We start from the raw sequence: 5,470 nt of genomic DNA, 5'->3' as shown, positions 1-5,470 counted from the left end.
ATTATAAAAAAAAAACAAATCATGACTGTTTAACAATATATCAACATTTATTTTACTAGACAAAGGATTGGACTATATGGACATCCTCTTATATTAGTGGAAATGGCTATATAAGTCAAAAGCATTACCAACTCAATGCCACCCCCCCCCCCCCTTTTTTTATTAGATATATATCTATATACATATTTTTCCGTTTATTTTATTGTCATGTATTTTATCCTGTCCTTAGTAATTTGGGTTCTTTAGCTCCAGTACAGCCTACCTTGTCCTATGTGTGGTCCAGTGTCCAATTTAGACATGTGCGCCATCAATACATTTTTTTTTGTATTAGCCGTTAATTCGTATCTAGTAATTCGTGTCCAAAATTCTATTTTGATTCGTACGAAATACAAATTTTCGTTCGTAAACTTTTCGTTAACAATTACGAACCTTTGTTATGATGAATTTATCATTATTATGAGGGGTTCCCACCATCCCTGTGCTGTGCTCATTATGAGGGATTCCACCATCCCTGTGCTGTGCTCATTATGAGGGCCCCCACCATCCCTGTGCTGTGCCCATTATGAGGGGCCCCCACCATCCCTGTGCTGTGCTCATTATTAGGGGTTCCACCATCCCTGTGCTGTGCTCATTATGAGGGCCCCCACCATCCCTGTGCTGTGCTCATTATGAGGGGTTCCACCATCCCTGTGCTGTGCTCATTATGAGGGCCCCCACCATCCCTGTGCTGTGCTCATTATGAGGGGCTCCACCATCCCTGTGCTGTGCTCATTATGAGGGCCCCCACCATCCCTGTGCTGTGCCCATTATGAGGGGCCCCCACCATCCCTGTGCTGTGCTCATTATGAGGGGTTCCACCATCCCTGTGCTGTGATCATTATGAGGGCCCCCACCATCCCTGTGCTGTGCCCATTATGAGGGGCCCCCACCATCCCTGTGCTGTGCTCATTATGAGGGGTTCCACCATCCCTGTGCTGTGCTCATTATGAGGGCCCCCACCATCCCTGTGCTGTGCTCATTATGAGGGGTTCCACCATCCCTGTGCTGTGCTCATTATGAGGGCCCCCACCATCCCTGTGCTGTGCTCATTATGAGGGGCTCCACCATCCCTGTGCTGTGCTCATTATGAGGGCCCCCACCATCCCTGTGCTGTGCCCATTATGAGGGGCCCCCACCATCCCTGTGCTGTGCTCATTATGAGGGGTTCCACCATCCCTGTGCTGTGATCATTATGAGGGCCCCCACCATCCCTGTGCTGTGCCCATTATGAGGGGCCCCCACCATCCCTGTGCTGTGCTCATTATAAGGGGTTCCACCATCCCTGTGCTGTGCTCATTATGAGGGCCCCCACCATCCCTGTGCTGTGCTCATTATGAGGGGTTCCACCATCCCTGTGCTGTGCTCATTATGAGGGCCCCCACCATCCCTGTGCTGTGCTCATTATGAGGGGCTCCACCATCCCTGTGCTGTGCTCATTATGAGGGCCCCCACCATCCCTGTGCTGTGCCCATTATGAGGGGCCCCCACCATCCCTGTGCTGTGCTCATTATGAGGGGTTCCACCATCCCTGTGCTGTGCTCATTATGGGGGGCTCCCCCATCCCTGTGCTGTGCCCATTATGAGGGGCCCCCATCATCCCTGTGCTGTGCCCATTATCTGGGGCCCCCACCATCCCTGTGCTGTGCCCATTATGAGGGGCTCCCCCATCCCTGTGCTGTGCTCATTATGAGGGGTTCCCACCATCCTTGTACTGTGATAATTATGAGGGGCCCCCACCATCCCTGTGCTGTGCTCATTATGAGGGCCCCCACCATCCCTGTGCTGTGATCATTATGAGGGGCCCCCACCATTCCTGTGCTGTGCTCATTATGAGGGCCCCCACCATCCCTGTGCTGTGATCATTATGAGGGGCTCCCACCATTCCTGTGCTGTGCCCATTATGAGGGGCTCCCACCATTCCTGTGTTGTGCCCCATCCCTGTGCTGTGGTGACTTCCTGGGTTTTTAACTTCATCATAAGGAATAATCTTAATGAACAATAACGAATAGTCGTAATTAACGAACATTCTTATTTTGGCCGATTCAGTCTCCCACTCCCATATTAAAAAAAGTTAATTTTCCCAACCCTCACCCAGCAGCAGAAGAAAACCTCTGATTGGTCAGCAAAACACCAGTCAGGTTTCCGTTGTAACGGAATTTGGATCCGAAGTTCGTAAACAAAATTTTGTATTTCGTAGAAAGTTCAGAGGCAGAGCGATTTGTATTTCGGATCCTCCTGAATGTCCGAATTTACGGAAATTCGTACAAATTTTCGATTGGTACAAAACTAATCACACATGTCTAGTGTCCATCCGATTTGGTCCTTGGTGTTTGTCGGGGGGCTGAACAGCTACCTTGAAAGCCATCTCTCCCTTTACTAGGAGGTCCAGACACATACATATGACTAATGGAGTTGGTGAGCATATTGTTTTGTTTAATATATGTCGGATGATGTAAAGTCATTAGGCCATAAGTGATATGTTGTTGAATTTTGAAAACCTTATTGATATAGTTCCCTAAGAAAGCAGAAACATTCTGCGAAACGCGTTGTAACATAATATACAACATGACATAAAATAGTATATCAGCTGTAGCTCCAAATGTGTCGTCATATTGAGCCACTGTATTAGCTTTATGCCAATATACCTCTTTGTATGTTTTTATTGTAAAGCCTTCTTTTTAATTACATTTGTATATTAACTACTTCAGCCACGGACCAAATAACACCCTAAGGACCAGAGGTCTTTTTACAATTTCGCACTGCACTGCTTTAACTGGTAATTGCGCGATCATGCAATGTTGTACCCAAACAAAATTTGCGTCCTTTTCTTCCCACAAATAGAGCTTTCTTTTGATGGTATTTGATTGCCTCTACGATTTTTATTTTTTACGATATGAATGGAAAAAGACTGAAAATTTTGAGAAAAAATGATATTTTCTATTTTTTGTTATAAGAAAAATCGAATAAACTCAATTTTAGTCATACATTTAGAGCAAAATTTATTCAGCCACATGTCTTTAGTAAAAAAAAATGTCAATAAGTGTATATTTATTGGTTTGCGCAAAAGTTATAGCGTCTACAAACTAGAGTACATTTTCTGGAATTTACACAGCTTTTAATTTACGACTGCCTATCTCATTTCTTGAGGTGCTAAAATTGCAGGGCAGTACAACCCCCCCCCCCCAAACGACCCCATTTTGGAAAGTAGACACCCCAAGGAAGTTGTGGAGAGGCATGTTGAGCCCATTGAATATTTTATTTTTTTGTCCCAAGTGATTGAATAATTTTTTTAAGATAAATTTTTATTAGGTTTTCAAATAGTAAAAAAATCGCATGACGTACATTGTCTTATAGTTTAATAGCAATATTGACATACAAAATAACTCCGAAGACTTGCAGTGGAGTAAGCAGTATACATAGATCTGTGGAGGTAACCATATGTCGTCACCTTGTGTGATCTCCTCTTAGAAGTAGAGCTGGAAAGCGCCACCTAAATTTGGCAGGGTTCTCCTCTCCACCCAGACACCCCTTACGGGATCAATTCTGTGTCCGGGAGGAGAGCAGCCCCCCTGAGAAGTGGCTTGTGATCCCATCCATTTCTAGAAACAACTTGTTTTCAAACCATTTTACGGTAGTAACATAAAGTGATTGAATAATGACACAAAAAAAAAAAAAAGTTTACAAAAAGTTGTCACTAAATGATATATTGCTCACACATGCCATAGTTATATGTGGAATTGCACTCCAAAATGTATTCTGCTGCTTCTCCTGAGTACGAGGATACCACATATGTGGGACTTTTTGGGAGTCTAGCTGCGTACGGCACCCCGAAAACCAATCACTACCTTCAGGGTTTCTAAGGGTGCAAATTTTTGATTTCACTCCTCACTACCTATCACAGTTTCGAAGGCCATAAAATGCCAAAATAACACAACCCCCCCCCCAAATGACCCCATTTTGGAAAGTAGACACCCCAAGAAAGTTGTGGAGAGGCATGTTGAGCCCATTAAATATTTTTTTTTGTCCCAAGTGATTGAATAATGACACACAAAAAAAAAAAGTTTACAAAAAGTTGTCACTAAATGATATATTTCTCACACATGCCATAGTTATATGTGAAATTGCACCCCAAAATATATTCTGCTGCTTCTCCTGAGTACGGGGATACCACATATGTGGGACTTTTTGGGAGTCTAGCTGCGTACGGCACCCCGAAAACCAATCACTACCTTCAGGGTTTCTAAGGGTGCAAATTTTTGATTTCACTCCTCACTACCTATCACAGTTTCGAAGGCCATAAAATGCCAAAATAACACAAACCCCCCCCCCCCATGACCCCATTTTGGAAAGTAGACACCTCAAGAAAGTTGTGGAGAGGCATGTTGAGCCCATTAGATATTTTTTTTTGTCCCAAGTGATTGAATAATGACACACAAAAAAAAAAAAAAAGTTTACAAAAAGTTGTCACTAAATGATATATTTCTCACACATGCCATAGTTATATGTGGAATTGCACCCCAAAATATATTCTGCTGCTTCTCCTGAGTACGAGGATACCACATATGTGGGACTTTTTGGGAGTCTAGCTGCGTACGGCACCCCGAAAACCAATCACTACCTTCAGGGTTTCTAAGGGTGCAAATTTTTGATTTCACTCCTCACTACCTATCACAGTTTTGAAGGCCATAAAATGCCAAAATAGCACAAACCCCCCCCAAATGACCCCATTTTGGAAAGTAGACACCCCAAGCTATTTACTGAGAGGCATGTTGAGCCCATGAAATATTTTATATTTTGCCACAAGTTGCTCGAATTTTACATTTTTTTTTTTTTTGCACAAAGTTGTCACTAAATGATATATTGCTCACACATGCTATGGGCATAAGTCAAATTACACCCCAAAATAAATTTTGCTGCTTCTCCCGAGTACGGGGATACCACATGTGGGGGACTTTTTGGGAGCCTAGCCACGTACTGGACCCCGAAAACCAAGCACTGCCTTCCGGATTTAAATATAACATGCTACCAAAAAAAACTGTTAGCGATAGCAGGGATCAGGCCTGACTCTGCGATCGCTGCAGTTATGTGTTTAGTGTTTTGTAAGTGACAGTGATCAATCGATACTGCACTTGGGTGGGCTGGGCGGAGGGCAAAACGCAGGTGCTAGCAGGTATCTGGGCTGATCCCGCTAACAATGCGTTTTTTTGGAAGCCTAAACTGCTGGGGACGCTAGTATAGATCTGATCAGATCAGATATTGATCTGTTCAGATTCTATACCACTACGGGAGGTGTATGCTTTGCAGGTGGGTGTTAGCGGTACTGGCACTAACCTAGCGCTGCCTGGGGCGACGCAGACCCTGACCCTAAAACCTAATTGATATCACCCGCCGGGTGATCAGGGGGTTAAACCTTTATTGGGTAATAAATGGT

The sequence above is a fragment of the Lithobates pipiens genome, unplaced genomic scaffold, assembly GCF_037356315.1.
Source record: "Lithobates pipiens isolate NorthernLeopardFrog02 unplaced genomic scaffold, aLitPip1_a1.2 Scaffold_8, whole genome shotgun sequence".
NCBI classification, from domain to species: domain Eukaryota; kingdom Metazoa; phylum Chordata; class Amphibia; order Anura; family Ranidae; genus Lithobates; species Lithobates pipiens.
The sequence above is the reverse complement of the archived record's forward strand: the minus strand, read 5'-3'. Positions refer to the sequence as shown.